The sequence below is a fragment of the Carassius carassius genome, chromosome 45, assembly GCF_963082965.1.
Source record: "Carassius carassius chromosome 45, fCarCar2.1, whole genome shotgun sequence".
Lineage (NCBI taxonomy): Eukaryota > Metazoa > Chordata > Actinopteri > Cypriniformes > Cyprinidae > Carassius > Carassius carassius.
Genome location: NC_081799.1, coordinates 23,038,492 through 23,057,654, shown reverse-complemented (window position 1 = coordinate 23,057,654; position 19,163 = coordinate 23,038,492). Strand labels below are relative to the sequence as shown.

At 36.8% G+C, this 19,163-nt stretch overlaps 1 protein-coding gene across 5 annotated transcripts in view; it reads right to left on the bottom strand.

The window, feature by feature from the left end:
• The window catches only part of LOC132127337 (membrane-associated phosphatidylinositol transfer protein 2-like), a 78,711-nt gene extending 60,287 nt beyond the window's left edge, over window positions 1-18,424 (bottom strand). The window contains exon 1 of one of the 5 annotated variants that reach the window (XM_059539143.1): window positions 17,819-18,424. The gene's annotated coding sequence lies outside the window, so the exon portion shown is untranslated. Of the gene's footprint in view, window positions 1-3,403; window positions 3,629-17,818 lie in introns of those variants that run through there. The other 4 variants (XM_059539148.1, XM_059539150.1, XM_059539151.1 and 1 more) reach the window with 4 other exon arrangements.
• Window positions 18,425-19,163: the final 739 nt, after the last annotated feature.

Below are 19,163 nucleotides of genomic sequence, written 5' to 3'. Positions count from 1 at the left end.
TCCATTGACGTATGGTTTGTTAGGGGTCTTACAATATTTGGTTGAGATACAGCTATTTAAAAATCTGTAAATCTGAGGGTGCAAAAAAATCTAAATATTGAGAAAATTGCCTTTAAAGTTGATCAAATTAAGTTCTTAGCAATCCATATTACTAATCAAAAATTTACTTTTGATATATTTACAGTAGGATATTTACAAAATATCTTGGTGGAACATGATCTTTCCTTAATTTCCTAAAATTTTTTGGCATAAAATAAAAATCTATAATTTTACCCATACAAAGTATTTTTGGCTATTACTACAAATATACCCCAGCGACTTAATACTGGTTTTGAGCTCCAGGGTCACATATCATGGTTTCCACAAAAATACATAGATTGATCGGCCAGGTTCACATTACTCCGTCTGCAGTATGTATGGTGCATATTTTTTCCACATCGAGTTTGTTGCATGCGATGAATAAAAGTGACAGCGCATTGTTTGCGGTAAATATGAAAACGAAAATGTACTAATAACTAGGGCTGCAACTAACGATTATTTTGATAATCGATTAATCTGTCGATTATTTTTACGATTAATCGATTAATCGGTTTATGTACTTATATTTTAGTTTTTTCCATTTTTCCACCAAAGTAAATTATTAATAAAGGGTCTTTATCATTCAGCATAGATTTTTAAGAGATTTTAATAATTTTGCATTGTCATATCCTCATCACAAATATACCTGGAGTTGTTTTATTATGTGTTAGTGATCCCTTGTCAAACTCTTCTGCAATCAAAACACTGACCCATACTCTATCAAATTTCACAAGGAGATTTCAAATAATGTTTTCACCATGGCAGTCCTTAGAGCTCCTAAAGTAGTTTAACATCCCGAACAAAGCTTATTAAGGAATCTTTCAGAACATATTTTCACGAAGAATAAGGATAAAACAGAATAAGATTGCAGTGCGTTGTATTTTATTATTTACTGGGAAACAGCTTTATAGCTTATGCTGTGAAATTGTAAACAATCCTTCGAATAAAGTGCCAATGGCATGAAACCTGAATGGAACTCACAATTTAAAGTAAAATCCATCAGAAGGTTGTCCAGAAAAAACGGACACATAAAAAACCTGCTGTGTGAAAAAGAGCAGTGAATACTTAGAAAAAAAAGTGCATTTCAAATATCTTTAAACATTTACCTCTCTCATTCAGTCATAATTAGGCTGCACGACTGAATTATGAACTGGTAAACGACAAACTGATCACAGAACATGTTTGTAAAGCTTTAAATGTTAACTGTTAAAAAGCAATGTTATCAGCTTTTACAACTAAACATTTGCAAACAACATTGTACTGGAGAATCTGCACAAATAAAAGGCTTAGGGGCCGTTCACATATCGTGCCTGAAACGCTAGGCGCACCCATAGACTGTGCGCACCGCTTTCTCCTTCTTTCCAAAGCGCTCGTGCAGAAGCGCCCCTGAGGCGTCTGCCTTTGCTAAGCAACCATGACGTGCTCTCTCCTTGAAGACGCGGAAATTTCAGCAAAGGATAAATGGATTTGCAGTTCTAAAAATCGCTTGCAGTAGCTCTGCTACTAAATTTATTTCAAAATGGGAATCCATATACAGCTATGATCAGCTGTTCCTTCATCTTGGCTGAGCTTTTAACGTTGTTACGGGAAAGGATGAAGCTGATTATTTAGTTCTTGTCACATGACCCGCGGTACGCTTGCTGCATTCTGAAAAGTTGAAATGTTTTTAACTCGATGCGGTGTGCACGCGCCTGGAAAAACGGGTGCGTCGCGACCGCGTCGCTTCCATTATGGGCGCGCATACTGCGCGCCTACATTGGAAATAACGAACATGAGCGCGCAAAAGACGCGATATGTGAACGGTCCCTTAAACAGTTCAGTAGTGCAGAGTTTACAGGTTAATCTTCTTTTTTGAAGGCTCAAAATAAAGTACTCCCACATCCTGCTGAATGCTGCAGAGACGCCGTTCGGGAAGCACGTGACATAAAACGAGGCCAGCTATTGGCTATTCGCTACTTCTCCTGTTGTACTGGCTGAGTAAATCCTCCGGTGGCTCATTACTGCCACACTTTGGTCACCGCAGATCTGAAATATGCACGAAATAAGCCGCTTACGGCAAATAAATTATTTAGCAACGAATCGATGACTAAATTAGTTGACAACTATTTTAATAATCGATTTTAATCGATTAAATCGATTCGTTGTTTCAGCTCTACTAATAACACCATAAATGCATATAACTGAAGTCTACGGTGTTTCACAGTCAACACATATGGCATGTTGGCTAGTTTCAAAGGACAAGAGCACTTTTGGATAAACAAGATGGCACTTGTGGAGGTAGGAAAACAAAGTTCTTTACGAAACGCAGGACTGTTTGTAATAAAGATTTAAAAGCAAAAGGAAAGGCAGTAGAGCTGACTGTTTCTGTCAGTGGCAAGTTTGAATTTAGAATGCTTGTGATAATGTAAGAAAAGTATTTGAAATGTTTTGCCACTTGCTTGAGCAATGTTTCTGTGCTGTGAGATTGATTTCAGCACATTATCTCTCCGTTTCTCACCAGCTGGTTATGACAGACTACATTGGAGCATGTGTTGCCATTGATCTGTAATGACAAAGTAAACAATTCTCTATAACTGCATCACATGCAATTTTCCATGATTATGTTGGGAAGGTTTCTAAAAATTCCTCCCATTGGCAAGTGTCTATAGTGCCTATGAGAGGACAGTTCCCTACTGAGACTGCTTTCCCAGGACCTGTGTGTCCAAACAAATGGACACCACAATCCAAAGTATTTTCTAACCACATCTCGGAAGCAGAATGCAAAATACAGTTACTATAAAAAGTGCAATAACATTTAATGGCGTATTAATTAGCATATTGCATTAGAGAGAAATGGAAAAGGTAATTGCTTGTTTGTGTCAAGTGTCCACATGGTAATATGGCATATCATAATTTCAGTGTGTCGCATTTCAACAGGCATTTGACACCTAGACAACCTGCTTTGTATGAAAATACAAAAATACAAGGAAATGCTGGCTGAGATGACAGTATCTGTAATGTACAGCCCTACAAAACATCACGTTGACATCACCCTTAACCATTTCCTTTAAGGTTAACCATTAAGATATTTCCCCATCTCGACATCCATCTTAATACGTCAAGGCATGTATCGGTTCAATCGGTCCAAATCACAGCCGACACTTGCACAGATGGATTTGCATGTGAAAATACTGTGGGATTGATGAGCATTCCATTAGAGACTCGGATCAAAACCAGGAAAGCACAGCATGCAGCCCTCCGTTCCCTCAAAAAAAAAAAACCTTTACCAGTTGCGTCAAGAAGCAGGCGCTGATTGGAGACGTTTGTCCGAGCGTAGACGTTTTACCTGTTAGATTGCATTTATGCTGTCTATCCAACTGATCCGATCAATGGACAGAAAGCAGCCGGTCCACGTCTCATTCCCAAACAGAAGCATTCTAGCATCCTGCCAGCATTGTTATGATGCTTTATGTTCTGGTATGAATGAAGATGTCATCAAACGCTGCCGGAAAACATGAAGGAAAAAAAAAATCATCATAATTTTTTTTTTTTTTTTTTTTATCTCCTTCTCACTTGCAACCTTTTTTCTCTGCCATTTCGCCTGTATCCACCTCTTGTGGGGCTATGAAGCTCTGTTGCCATGGAAATGCAAAAGGCTGTCACGGGATTGGCTGGGGTTGATGTGATTAAGTGGCTCTGGGACGGCCCTCAAACTGCTTCTCTCACGAACAGCCCCGCCCTCTCATGCCTGCATTCACTCTTCCAGACTGACTGATAGCTATTAGATTCAGTCAAGGAGAGGAGAGGAACATCTGCAGCTTAATATGAGCGCAGGTCTGTCAATAAGCATCATGCAGCAATGGAATAAAAGAAAATTAATGAGGAAAAAAATGAACAGGGAGGAGTCACTGAAAATTGCATAATGACACCAATCTTATAAACAGAATCGGCAGACTTTTGGAGGGAAATGTACAGAGTTTGATGGAACAAATTAAAACACGGTGAACAAATTTAAACATTAAAACATCTACTGCATTCATGTGCTGATTATGGAGGGAAAACTGCAGGGCAGTAAATTAAAAATGCTGATGTAAATATTAAAAACAACATCGCATTCCTGCACTAATTTTAAAGGGAAATTTATGGAATTCTGTGGAATAAATTTATAAATAAAACATTTAAAATATCTTGCACATATTCTGCACTGATTCTTGAGGGAAATCTGTGTGATAAATTTAAACATGGTAAGATAAAATAATTAAAAAACATCTATCGCATTTCCTGCACTAATTTTGGAAGGAAATGTGCAGAATTTGTGGAACGAATTTGAACATGGTGAGGTAAAATGTAATGCATTTCTGGACAGATTTTGGAGGGAAATTTTGTTGAGGTAAAACATTTTAATTAGGCTTTAAATCACATTTCTGGACAGATTTTGGAGGGAAATTTTGTTGAGGTAAAACATTTTAATTAGGCTTTAAATCACATTTCTGGACAGATTTTGGAGGGAAATTTTGTTGAGGTAAAACATTTTAATTAGGCTTTAAATCACATTTCTGGACAGATTTTGGAGGGAAATTTTGTTGAGGTAAAACATTTTAATTAGGCTTTAAATCACATTTCTGGACAGATTTTGGAGGGAAATTTTGTTGAGGTAAAACATTTTAATTAGGCTTTAAATTACATTTCCTGGCTATTGGTCCTTTGCCAATCTCGCTCCCCTCTCTCTTTACCCTACGCTTTGGAATAAATCTGTGGAATAAATGTAAAAATACTAAGGTAAAATATTTAAAACACCCATTGTATTACTGTGCTGATTTTGTATGTAAATGAAATGGGCCTAAACCCATATCGGTCGACCACTACCTGCAATCCATTGCACTACAGAAGTGTGTCTGTTAACTTTTGACATTTCCAGAACAGAAAAATTATGAAGAATGTGAGATAAAGCTGCACAGCTGTACTGTCTTACAACACTTAGTATGTACTATTTTACCAGTTAAGTGCAGTCTTCGATTGCGCAGTACAAGAAAGTGAATTGTGACACAGCCAAAGATAAACACATGAAAAAAGTTATCTTGTCATATTTTACCACTAGTTCTTTAAATTGCAAAAGATATCTGGACATCTGCCATCTGTCTGGTTTGCTCTCGAGAACACTGTGTTCTAGTATTTAATCCAACTACAGACATTAATGGCCACTTTGATTTACGTTTAAAAAGAGCTTCAACTTGCAAATATACAGTCTCTTAGCTCATTCTGTTAATAATCTTTCAAAAATGACTTTCACATGATTATTTGCATGTACTAAAATTTCCCTTCAGACACCTGGGAAAACATGTTCTGGCTTAAAGCGACAGTGTTTTGAAAAACGTACATAATCTTATTTGGTACCGCAATTCACTTCAATGAAAACGATCAGTGATGAATATAAGCGCACTGAAGCCACACCACGGCTCCCAGAAACACAATCAACCTCTTAGATTAATCCACTTAAACAGTGCTAATGTGAGGTCGGCCCGTAGGTTAGATATGTGTGGCATTTCATATGGCAATGCCGTATCCTCTGCAGGGACACTAAGAGCTCTTTATTGATTTAAGGTTGGCATCCAGCACGATTAGGCATCTCGAAATGGTGTACAATTACGACAACCCACCAGGTTAGTTATTCAGCACAGCAGTTTCAGACATCCGATTTCATAATGAATGCCTACAGGAGAGAAATTGAAAACTATGATGACAAGGTGATGATGTAGCTCGTTTCATCCGTCATTAAACTATTAAACACAGTTTATTTGAATAATTATTTGATTAATTACTCTTGAGGTAGTAGTTACATGATAGTTTTTAACTGCTTAATATTTTACTTTAAAATTATATAAAATATCTTCTTTAATATTTGCACTGGTTCGAAAGTTTGATGACGGCTTTTAAGAAATGAATACTTTTCTGTTTTGTTTTATCAGAGATGCATGAAATTGCTCAAAAGTGACAAAAGAGGCATGTATAATGTCAAAATTCAAATATATGCCGCTTTTTTTTACTTTCTATTTATCAAAGACAGAATGTATCAGAATTTGCACAAAAATAAAAGCAGCACAACTGTTTTTAACATTGACGGTAAGAAAAGAAATGATAAGTAATTAGCATATTTGATCCTGGACCACAAAACCAGTCTTAAGTGTCAATTTTTTTAAAATTCAGACAATATTTGGCCGTGATTCAACTATTTGAAAATCTGGAATCTGAGGGTGCAAAAAAAAAAAATTATTTACGTTAGGAAATTTACAAATAACACGATCTGTTCTTAATACCCTAATGATTTTTGGCATAAAAGAAAAATCGATAATTTTGACCCAACCAATTTTTGGTTATTGCTAAAAATATACCCCAGTGACTTAAGACTGCTTTTGTGCCTCAGGGTCACATATTAGAATGATTTCTGAAGGTAACACTGAAGATTGGAGTAATGACAATGAAAACAGCTTTACAGCTTTACATCAAAAGAATAAATTACATAAAAAAAAATATTCAAAGACAAAAAAATATTTTAAATTGTTAAAATATTTTATGTTTTTACTGTATTTTTTATTAAGTAAATGCAGCCTTGGTTAGCAACAAACACTTAAAAAATTAAAAAATAATAATTACTGACCCCAAACTTTTGAAGCTTTTAAAGAAACAAGCGTGTACTATGAAAATTAGTATTGTGCATCTACAAATTTGCATATCTCTGCATGCATTATTCAAAAACAGGAAGTACAATGGGGACCTTGGGTATGTTTGACATTTCATATCCTTCTGGCCGACCTGACGACAGACCCTGTTGTGATCAACACCAAATGCCACTCATCCATTATCCCGTCATCATCAGGTTTCTGTTGACAGACCCGTCATCTCACAATAGCAATTTGTTAAATTTAATTGATCTGAAGTCCTATGGTGTCTCAACGTAGCCGACAGAACACAGATGTAGGTGTCTGACACTCGCTGGCTCTGAATGAGCACGACCCACGTCACTGGTCCAGCGTAACTGCTGAACACCAAAAAATAAAACAGGATTTTTTTATGCAATGCTTAATCTCTGAGCACACAACGTTAACAAAGCACTTCCTTCTGTTTCCTTTGCTTTGGATAAGTTGTATAACAGAACAAAGAACAGGGGAGTATTTTGATTAATACAACTGCTGGCTATTGAAATAGAGAGATTAAACAGGGTTATTTGCTATAGACATCACTGCCATGAGAATACCAACACCATTATCCCATTTCTGGGGGTGTCAAAGGCTAAAGCTAATTATTTAAAGTGAAATAATTAGCCATGGAAGATTGTAACAAACCTTTAACCTTAAGCAACTTCATCATGCACTGAGAATATTTGGGTGCAGGATTTACTTTGAAACAATTTTCATTCTGAAAATCCTTGGTAAAATTTGCTCCATGAATAATTACAAAGAAATGGCAAGTATTAATTAATAGAAATTAAACATGAGATTAATAGAAAACAAACATGAGCAGAAAGACTCAGAAGTATTTTCTTATAAAAGAAAATATGTAAATAAAAAAACTCCACAAACTACAGTGACCTGACATTGAGCCAAGTATGGTGACCCATACTCAGAAATCATGCTCTGCATTTAATCCATCCAAAGTGCACACACACACACAAATCATGAACACACACACCCGGAGCAGTGGGTAGCCATTTATGCTGCGGCGCCCAGGGAACAGTTGGGTTCGGTGCCTTGCTCAAGGGCACCTAAGTCATGGTATTGCCGGCCCGAGACTCGAAACCCACAACCCTAGGGTTAGGAGTCATACACTCTAACCACTAGACCACGACTTTGTGGACAGTAAAAAAAATCGACATTAATACACAAAAAATTCTAATAAACACTGTTCTGTGGAACTTTCTATTCATCAAAACATGTAAAAATCTAGTTTCTAATATCTAAAAAAAAAAAAATCTTAATAGTTTTAGTTAAACGAGAAAAAAAAATATTGCCACATGCCATTGTTTAAATTAATATTTTATTTGGACTTTTTTTTGCAAAGTCTGTCTATGTGAATTAAGACTTTAACACGATAAGTCACCTGTACTTTGCCATTGCATTGTGCAACTTGGTATCAAGAAGCATAACTAAGTATCTGTTTCATAAAATATGCACAAAATGCATTTATAATGACTTTGTGTCTGTGTAAAATACAATACTTTGACATTAAAAGATAATATGCATCACTGTCAAAACTGAATAACAGATACTTAGAACATTCGAAGTCTCTTCTGTTTCAGATAAATTAGAGGCAAATAAATCGGAGACGACGCGCCGCTACACAAGGCACATGAATAAATGGAGGAAGAGGGAAGCGCAAACAAACCCTTGACGTGAGGGGCGGATGATGAGAAAAGGCAGTTTATTTATAGAGCGGGCCAGCTGATAGCGGCTCGCCTCCGTGCTCACTCGTTTCTTTAAATTATTGTAATAAATCACTCACCTCACGGGGCTTTGAGCTCAGATAATCGTCAGCCACTCATCTCATGCCGAGCCTCTGCTCAGAGCTATTAAAAAGCCTCTTTAGGGGCCGGTTGTGGGAAAAATGGAACCTATTGAGAAAAGAGCTTCCGTCGGAGTCGGAGATGCAACCTCACCAGTGTTGGCGGAGCACATTAAGGGGGCTCGGGGTATAATGCATGAGTTTCATAAGGCAGATACCTGATGCGACTGCTGATATGCTTTGGGTAATGGTGAGGAACAAATAACGTGGCTAGGAGGGAAAATGCAAAAGCACTGTGACATACAAATGCGACCAAACAGCATGAGCCAAAAGAAAATCTCCCAATCTCAAGTCAAATCATTATCAAGATTCATAAATGCAAATGATACATGTAAGCTGAGAACATGCCATTTTAAACCTAGTTCCTCAAGTGCTATAATACGCACTAAATTTATCAATGGCAACCTATCCTCAATCTTCTGCGTTGCTTTGCGTTGCAAATACCTGCTGCAATAATGCATGCAGATCTAAAAAACCTCACAATAAAATGCAAATTGCTTCACAAGTGAGCAGCACGGCTCAACGAGATGACGAAAGGGACGATGGCCTAAGTGGGTCGCTGTGTGCGGTGGTGGGAAAATTCCACTGGCCCTCGTACTTTATCACACATGAACTTGGAGAGGAACTTTACTAAACCGCAGAAGCCAAAAACCCTCATGACTATCACCAATGAGGCTAATGAAAGACAAAGACAGCTAGCTCTTTGCTGGTAATGATGACAACCATAAATGGAAATGTTGCAGTTGTGATGCAACATGCCAGTTTTTGATGTTAAGATCATCATATAAATAATCAAAAGATATGAAAAATCAGTTTGTAGAACAGAACGACTTGGGCCAGCATCGATTTTTATGTGAAATAAGCATAGAGGCTTGAGAAATTGATCATACTTTTGAATGCTGCATCGGGTGTTTGATATGGAGTATCATTTTACAGCAAGAAGATTAAACACAAACGATGCTGGAAATATTGACTGTGCAACTGGATCAGAATTTGTTTTGTAAGAGAAAAACAACCATGGCATCTACTAAAAAGTGTAGATTTTTCAGCTTTTTGACAGTATGCATCTGAAAATGTATATTTATAAATGATGAATTATAAATATAAATCATTAAATCTGAATATTAAAACTGAGAGCTTGACATGACTGATGAAGCAAATTATGCCAATTCTAACAAATTTGTAATACTAGAACATTTAAAAATAGAGATCCCACTGAAACATGCATGGAAAATGTCACAGGGGCTTTTATGACCAGTTTTGAGACATGACATTATTTAATCAGAGTTTTGAATCAATAAATTGAAACCAATGGTTTGCACTTACTCATGGAAAATTACATATAAATGGGTCATGAACTGAGAAATCAAAATTCCCTTGATCTTTTGACATATACAAGGTCACCGTTCTACAGAAACAAAAACAAGTTTCAGAACTCTCTTGTTGGTCTAAAAACAACTTAAACTGAAGTCAGTCTGCCAAAATTACAGCTAGTGGAATGCCACTTTATGAAGTAATAGTTTGGATAAACACCGGCTTCTACATCGCTGCCTGTTTAGCCCCAGCCACTGATTCATGCATCTAGTGTAATTAATAGTGGTCGACCAATATATTGAAAAGGCAGATATCATGCAATACGTTTTTTGGCTCGTCTGATGTGTTCGATGCAGGACTTTTGTTTTGACAGCGTTGAGAACGGCAGCATCTGAGCAGTTCACACAGTGCTCACATCATTCTCCCTCTTGTTTACTGTTGTTGTTAACAAGTCTGTTTAACCGTTCTATCTGATTATTATACAAAGGAATTAATGTATACAAAAAGTATTATAATGATTGCTTTTATATTATTAGTAATAGAAAGGCAAACATTATAATACTTTCTCGTTTGCCATCAGCATTAAGCAAATACGCATTTATATAATTTAAACACATCTTTGAATGACTAATAAACATTTATTTTCACAAACTCAGTCGAATCCAGCTGTGAGATCTTGTGAAGTGTGCATTTTTATCCAGTGTTCTCTGAGTGACGGACGGTCCATGTTAATTGAATGCTTTAAACTTTAAACTCGTGATTTCATATTATGCTGTGCTTTATGCATTCACCCACTGTCATATTCATTTCATTTTCTCTGTGTGCTGTAAGAAAAAAAAATTTATTTAAAAAATATGATTTCTTATGCACACAAACTTCCTAGAATACTGAGTGCCCTGTTACAGTGTTTACTTCCAAAATATTTATTTGCGAAAAATACTTTGTCATCTAAAGTATATGCATGTTTATTTTTCATATTTATTTGTTTTATCCATTGTTAAATGATTTAAAATTTCTTAAATATTATTTACAATTTAATCGGCCACCCTGATTTCCAAGATATCGGCATTGGTATTGGCTGTCAAAAAAATAATATCGGTTGACCACTAGTGAATAACGAGAGAGCCAAACGCAAGTCTACACAAAGACCTGTCTGCTCCAAAGACAACAAAATGCTGTTCAGTGCCAAGTTGTGGGAAAACAGTATTTGCATTGCCTTCCTTCTGATCCCAACATTAGGAAAGTGTGGATGAACTTTATTTTTAATGAAGATGCAGGCCATGTCAGTAAGAACTTGGTCCTTTGTTCATATTTTTTTCTACGGATTTGTTTACAAACAAGGCACAATTCGACACAGGATTTTCAGAAAGATCCAAACGTAAAAAATGATGCTGTGCCAATTATATTTGATCCGACAGTAATCACACCACACAAGTGTGAGTAACGGTTTTTATTACATGGTCACTATTGCTTTGTCTGTTTTGACAAATCTTTTGACGTGTGAATATTTATGTACTTTTAATCTAAATGAGAGCAGTGCCCATCTATGAGGAATGTACACTGTCAAACATACACAAGTGTTAGCCAATTATATCAGTGGGTGTTTACTTCCGAGACTACAATACATCTATTCAAACGGACCATTCTGATGAGGAGGGATTAAAACAAGACAGAAAAAAGCCTATTACTTCTAAAAAAAAAAATTATGTTTTTGGATGTTAAAATCTTGATAAGATTATATGGGGACTTTAGAGAACATTACAAAATAATAAAAAAGGCAGTTCATTACCCATTTAAATCAGAAGCGTTATAAAAACACAACAAAAAGGAAAATTAGCCTGTGTTTTAATCACCCTCGAGGAATCCTAGGTGTATATGACTTGCCTCTTCCATATGAATCCAATCGGAGTTATATTAAAAATTGTCCAGGCTATTCCAAGCGTTATCATTGAAGTGGGTGGGTGTTTCTGTTTAACAGTCCACAACACATCAAATAAAGTGCATGCATCCATAATAAAACGTGCCTCACATGGCTCCAGGGGGTGAATAAAGGCCTCTTGTAGTGAATCCATGCATTTTTGTAAGATAAATATCCATATTTCAAACTTAATAAACACTCTTCTCTCACTTCTGCTGACTGTCGTACATGGAAACAGTGTTGAACAGAAACACCCACCCACTGCAATGAAAACACTTGGAATAGCCAGGACAATTTTTAATATGACCCCGATTGGATTCGTCTGACAGAAGCAGGTTAAATACACCTAGGATGCCTCGAGGGCGATTAAAACACAGGCTAATTTTCATTTTTGGTTGAACTAACTCCTTAATGCATTAACCAGTATCATCTATCAATGAGCTATACATTTGTCAGTATTTATTAATTTATGTTGACATTAAAATAAAAACTGTTCATGGATAGTTCATGTTAGCTCATTAAATAATATCAACAGATTTGTGACAATTTTTGACAATATCAACAGATTCAGACAATTTTGATTTCAACAATATATTACTAAATATTGAGATTAACATTTAACATGTTAACAAATAAAACCTTATTGCAAATGGTTGACAGTCATTACAAATACACCACTAATTTATTTAATACACATCATCTATCCCAGCATCTACCATAACATCTTTTCACCAGTCACTTCTCTAAGTTCAATGCCATCAATCAAAATCACAGTGGGCGTGGCCTCAGAGCGCCACACACAGCTCAATACCATTAACGTCTGGATGGGCTCCAAGCTCAAAAAGTGAAAAATATGCAGTTACTTTTTGCAGCATTAACCACACGCCGCTCGGAGGCTGCAATGACACAATCCCCCCCCCCCCCCCCCCCCCCCCAACCCAACCCAACCCTGGACCCATTTGTTACCAAGATTAGGCATCTATTAAGACCAACTGGCCATTTCCTGATTGCATTCATTAATAATGGTGCTCTGCTTTGTGGAGAACAGCTATTGCCCACACACATCCAAAACCTGACGAATCTGATGTCACAAAAGAGGCTGAAGCAGGTAGGTCCGTACTAACAGAGTGGTCCTTTCAGTGTATTGCCTTTCCGAATCTATTACTGTAAGTGGGGTGGACAAACACTATTAAAATTTCAAAAGCCAGTGACGTTTGGCTATGTGGTCACAAGCGTCATGAGTATAATAACACTTGGAGATGGTCCTATGCAACTTTTCCATTTGTGAAATTGGGACGAGGTCAGTGGATGGGATAATTTCAACACACAGAGGCTTCACTGGCTGTCAGCCAATGTGTTTGAGGGGATTGTTCAACCTATAATGAAATTCAGTCATGTTCGCCCTCTTGTAAATCCCAACCCATTTGAGTATCCTCATGTAGCACTTTTATATACAACAACAGTTGGTGACCATGTCACCCAAGTTCCAAAATAATTAATAAACAAGTGACAGAACTAATAAAGTAGTTCATATGACATCTAAACCCTATTCAAAGACATGAAAGCTTTGAATAGGAAACAGCCCAAAATGAAGTCATTATTTGCTCCATATTTAAATAGATCAATATTAGGTTTGACAGCTGTAGATTTTAAGTCAATAATAACAAACAGTTCAGGTCTGTTTACGTCATACAAAACTAACACGTGACTTCAAAAGACTTGAAAGATGATGTACAAGAAACACGGTGCTCACAGAGCTTGACAGAGATGATCACTATTGACTGCTATCAAAAAAGAGCTACATGACTGCACATCCTTCAAAATTCTCCTTTTGTGTTTCACAGGAAAGTTTGATAAATATGGAATAAAATTATTAATTAAAAAATAAATGTAATAGTGACTGAATCTCACAATTATCTTTTTTTTCTCAGATTTGCAAGATATTAACCTGTAATTGTGAGTTTTAAAGATAAAATCACAAGTTGTAAACTTGCAACTTACAGTTATAAAGTTAGAATCGCAAGAAACAGCCTAAATTCGGAATTGTGAGAAATAAGGTGACAATTCTAGAAAACACAATTCTGACTTATTTCTGACTTTATTTCTTGCACTTGCAAATTGATATATTGCAATTATGACTTTTTTCTTTGCAATTCTTCTTTTCTCAGAATTGTGAGATATAAACTAAATTCCAAGTTATAAAGTCTTAGGAACAAAACTTTATTGTGAGAACAAAAGTCAGTATTGTGAGATAAAAAGTTGCATTTACCTTTTTAATTTTTTTCATTCAGTTGTGGAAACAAGCTTCCAGACATGAGGATGATTAAATAGTTTAAATTTTTTCAGTAAACTACTCCATTAGGATCTCATGATCATTCTGTTAGGTTACGGTTCCTCTTCCAAACCATCTAAAACAGCTCTAGAACACAGATGCTGTTCCCCTCGCTGACTGTGGGAATCAACTCTTCCAGATCAGCTGAGCTGACTAATGAGCAGAATGGGGAATAGAGATGTCGAAGGAGATGCTATGGTTATTTGTAACTTTCTGTAAGTTATATAAAAACACCCAAGCATATGCCCACACAGCTCTTCTGCCAACACCAACACACTTCCTGCTACAGTACACTTATTACCGAGCACAATGGGTATATTTGGAAGCGGAGATGCCAGTGGTGCCCAGTGGAAAGGATCTGCAAGAAAATCCAGCAAGAAATACAACGGGACACATCAGTGCCGGAATGACTGATGGGCTGATTCTCCCCAACGAATACACAAGGAGATCCGGAACAAGCTATGCTAAACATAATACAAAGCACTCGCACACAAACCTACACATTTCATTTATTAATGGTCTCACCTGAGAGATATACAGTGTCTGGAGACCAGAGAGTCGAGCTTCTCTGTTACACTCTCGGCCCGCTCGAGGGAAAAGCGCTACTGTTACACAGGTTAACAGATTCCACTGTAGGCCAGCGACTGTCAATCATATCACACCTGCAACTCGAACAATGTAAGGTTTTGCTTTAGCATGACGCTATGCATAATGGTATGTACCATGCAATTGCATAAATAAGTCAACCTGCGATTCTGATAGTTTATACTATGGTGTAAAAGAAAAAACAGTTTATGCTGAAACTCGTCTCGCAGACAGGCTTTTGTAGCTGCCTATGAGTAAAATAAGGTCTGTGGTAAATATAAATGGACAGTGCATTTGCAGTGCATATTGATAACACCCATACTGACTGTGAATTTTAAAAAGCGTGTGTGAGCAGTTTACATTTTACAATTAAACATCCAAGTATCATAAGTTATGTTTTCCACAGACTTTTACTGGAAAAACATGGTGAACTACTCTTCAGGGTTTTGACGTCAAGGCTGCTGCTCTCTATTACATTTATTCATATATCAGCCGCATTACAATGGCTTCAAACTTTTTTTTTTCTCAAAAGTCTTGTTTTCGCACTTTCAAAAAAAACTAAAGGTACAAAAGCTGTCACTAAGAACTCTGTACCATATTTATCCTTAAAAGGTACTCTACAATGTACACATTAGTACCTGTATGGTACACACACATTAGTAAATTTTAAAAGGGTACTGCACCAGCTTTTGTTGAAATATTATATAAAATGCTAAGCTGTTTTTGCTTTTATTTGGTACCTGACATTCATTTAATCATCTTTTCAAGTATCAATTTAATTCAGTGGCTAAACAAAAAGAGACATTTCTATGTTTATACAATTATAAAACATTTTGTGGTTGAATTTACAGCAAAGATATCTATACTGTATATGTGAGGTAAAATTATAAACTTTTTCCCAAGAAGAAGCCACTGTAAAGAAAGCTCAGCACTGGCTCTTTCACAGTAACAACACAATGGATGATAAACTTCCTGGGCTAAATGAACATGCGTATGTTCTGTAGCCACTCTGTGGCTCTTTGCTTGCCTTGTTTGGAGGAATACATTTCAATGTTTACAATGTGGCTATAAATAACATGGTGCAACTGCGTAGAGTCGCCCCACTGTTGCACTTCCCTCTCTTCGCTGTGCCACCAGCCCGCTGCTGATGTCGGGGTCACATCGGCATGCTGTCACGATCCCGGCCGTACATCCCTGTCGGAGCTGCAGCCATCAGCCGGCGTTCTCCAGCCGGGCCGGGAGCGGAGGGGGGAGTGGGAGCCAATCAATACTGTGACTCATTCTTTCTACGATGGCTGCTTCATAACAGGATTCATTAAGAACAAACCTAATCATTTTGGCAGGATAATTAGATACAGGGAAGCATTTTTCCCTCTCCCTCGATGTGCTTGAAAAGAACACGGCAAACTATGAGGTCTCGCGAACTAAAAATGTAGGTTGCTGGCGAAAGGGAGTGTCCAGCTAGCACACCGGAAAAACGAGTCTCCGTAGAGGAATAGCAGCTAAAATTAACAATTCCATGACGAGATAATTGCAACCGTGCGATTAAGACGTGAAAAACGTCCCAATTATCTTGACAAGACTGAAATCATTACTGGATGATGCTGAACTGTGTTCAATGTGTTTATTAATCAAAGACAGATGAAATTAAAGCTAGATATTGATGATTTAACCACATACTTAGGACTGGGGCAGGGGACTACATGTAGAAATTTAATGATTGGCTATTGGTCAACACTTAAATGAATATTGGGCAGAACCAGTATTAGATAGATAGATAGATAGATAGATAGATAGATAGATAGATAGATAGATAGATAGATAGATAGATAGATAGATAGATAGATAGATAGATATGCAAAAAAAACATGATATAGAGTCACGTCTGTGTCATCTGAGTCAACCATATGCAAAAAACAATTGTAAAATGATTAAATATTATACAAATTATTTGGCTAAAACTCAAAAGTGCTCCTACATTAAGGAAAATCAAATTCATATTATGCAAGTTATTGTCATAAGTATTAATTTCTATTTAATAAGGTACTTTAGTGTGTAGCACAATTTGAAAAAATAATAATTATAATTAAACTGCTATATATTTATTATATTTTTTTATTTTATTTTTTATTTATTTTTTGCTTCAACATAGTTAATTTTATAACATAGACCTATAACGTTTTTCTTTTTAATATTTTTTTTCTATTATTGAAAAAATCCATACATCATGTTTTTCCATACTTCGGGAACAGTGTTAATCACAAACCTACAATTTTTCAAACCTAAAAAGTTATTATACACAGCACAGAATGACTCCATCAGTCTACTTACAGCAGATAACGTCACTTGTAGAGCTAACTAATCTTCAACCAGGTAAGTTATCTCTGACAGCTAATTAACTTTGATGGGTCACAAATTCAAAACCCAAAAATCAACCTATATACCTCAACACATATGGAGAATAATCTATTTTCATAACCATCTATAAATTATACAGAAATACAAATGACAACTAAGATATCCTCCCAAATCCCCATGAGAATATAAATACATTCAATGCTAATTCATGAAAGTAAATAATTAATAAAGCATACATTATTACAGGTACAGGGGTTTGATTATAATATCAGACGGTGATAAGTGATTTGACTGCCCAGTGATAACCCTCATTAACAATTCATGCTACCGAGAAGATTGGCCAATTTATGAGTCCCATCTAATCGAGACAACTGTAAAAGCCTTAAGATAAGACTAAAATTACAGCATCTAAATAATACGATAATCTCCTTCACAATTAAATAACACCTTTAATACCCACATACATTAATCTCGTTACAACTCCCAAATGGTTCATGTGGGGCAATAGGTAAAAAAATAAAAATAAAAAAAATAAATCAGGGTTTAAGGCGTTTATTTATTTATTTTTGTCACGAATGACAAGCTAGAGAAGGTCGTGACTAACGAACTCACAAGCGACCGTTGGAATTAAAAATAAGACCGTTGAGATTAACATTTCAAACGCGAGCGGATATTTCGCGGGCTTTGTTTTTTCTTACCTTCGGCGTGGAGTTTTAGCTCAAAGCGGCTCTAATCAGAGCGATGAGGCTATCGATATCCGGCGGCTTTAGCTCAAACACATCCCCGCCGCGGGTCGAGGTGTCTGCCGGTCGCTGCAACGCTATTTCCCCGCGCTGTCTGTAAGTGAGCCGCTGGCTACCGGTTGAGCCGACTAAATAAAACAGCAAAGCAGGCCGACGGTGTCCTCCATGCAGTCAAAAAATTCCCGTGCTTTTAAAAAAGCGCGTACAGCTGACAGTCCACAACGTGCACACGTCAAAGAGGAAGTGACAGGACTGGTTTAACCACAGCAGAGCTCGAGCTTGACTGTCACTGCCTTTGCATTGTTTTCAGCGTGAACAGCAGCGGCAGTAAGACTTCCTGCAACATTATATCCGCTGCAGCTCATATAGTTGATCCCTTAAAAACAGCGTGTGGGAAAAACTGTACAGGTATGCTGATCCATGCATTTGCGAGGCGTCCCGTGGGTTCTGCGGGTCTATTTAAAGCGTCTGCTCTTTCTCAAAATCTTGACCTAGCTTTTCAGTGCGTGCGCGTCCTTTCCTTCTTTCTATTTTTACCGAAAGTGCGAGCAGCATCATTTCAGCTCCGATAACATTGGATGGCAAATTCGCCTTCCCCTTCCTCCAGGGGTTATTTTTTCCATCGCTGTAGCGCCCTCTGCCGACGAAACGTGTGAATCGCTGCTGTTTCTTAAAGATATAGTTTAGCCTAAATAAACATTCTTGCCATTATTTACCCACCTCCATGTTGTTCCTAATCCACGTGGCTTCTATTAAACTCAAAGGGACATGTTTCGCATAGTTGTTCGTTAATACAGTGGAAGTGGACTAGCTGTCAAGTTTCAAAAAGAAGTAGCCTAAAAGTAGATTGAAACCTATAGTTCATGCATAAATTAAAGACCATTTACCCATCCTCATTCAAAAAAAAAAAAAAAAAAAAGCTGTTTTTCTAGCTTCTGTGGATTTATTTACGTCCAAGCAGTCTTTTCCATGCATTCAAAGTGAATGGTTATATCTTTTAAAGAGATATTTCATCCAAAATAGAAAATTTTTATCATCGTTTACTCACCCTCATGTTGTTCCAAACATGCAAGTTTTCTTTCTTCTGTTTAACACAAAAGATATTTTGAAAAATGTTTGTAGTTGACAGTAGACATGGAAAAGATACCAAGGAAGTCAATGGCTACCGTCAACTGTTTGGTTAAAACACTTTTCGAAGAAACTCTTACAGGTTTGTTACAACTTGAGGGTTTGTAAATTACGACAGAATTTTCATTTTCAGAAAACTATCCCTTCAGTACACATCTAAGAATACAAGGAT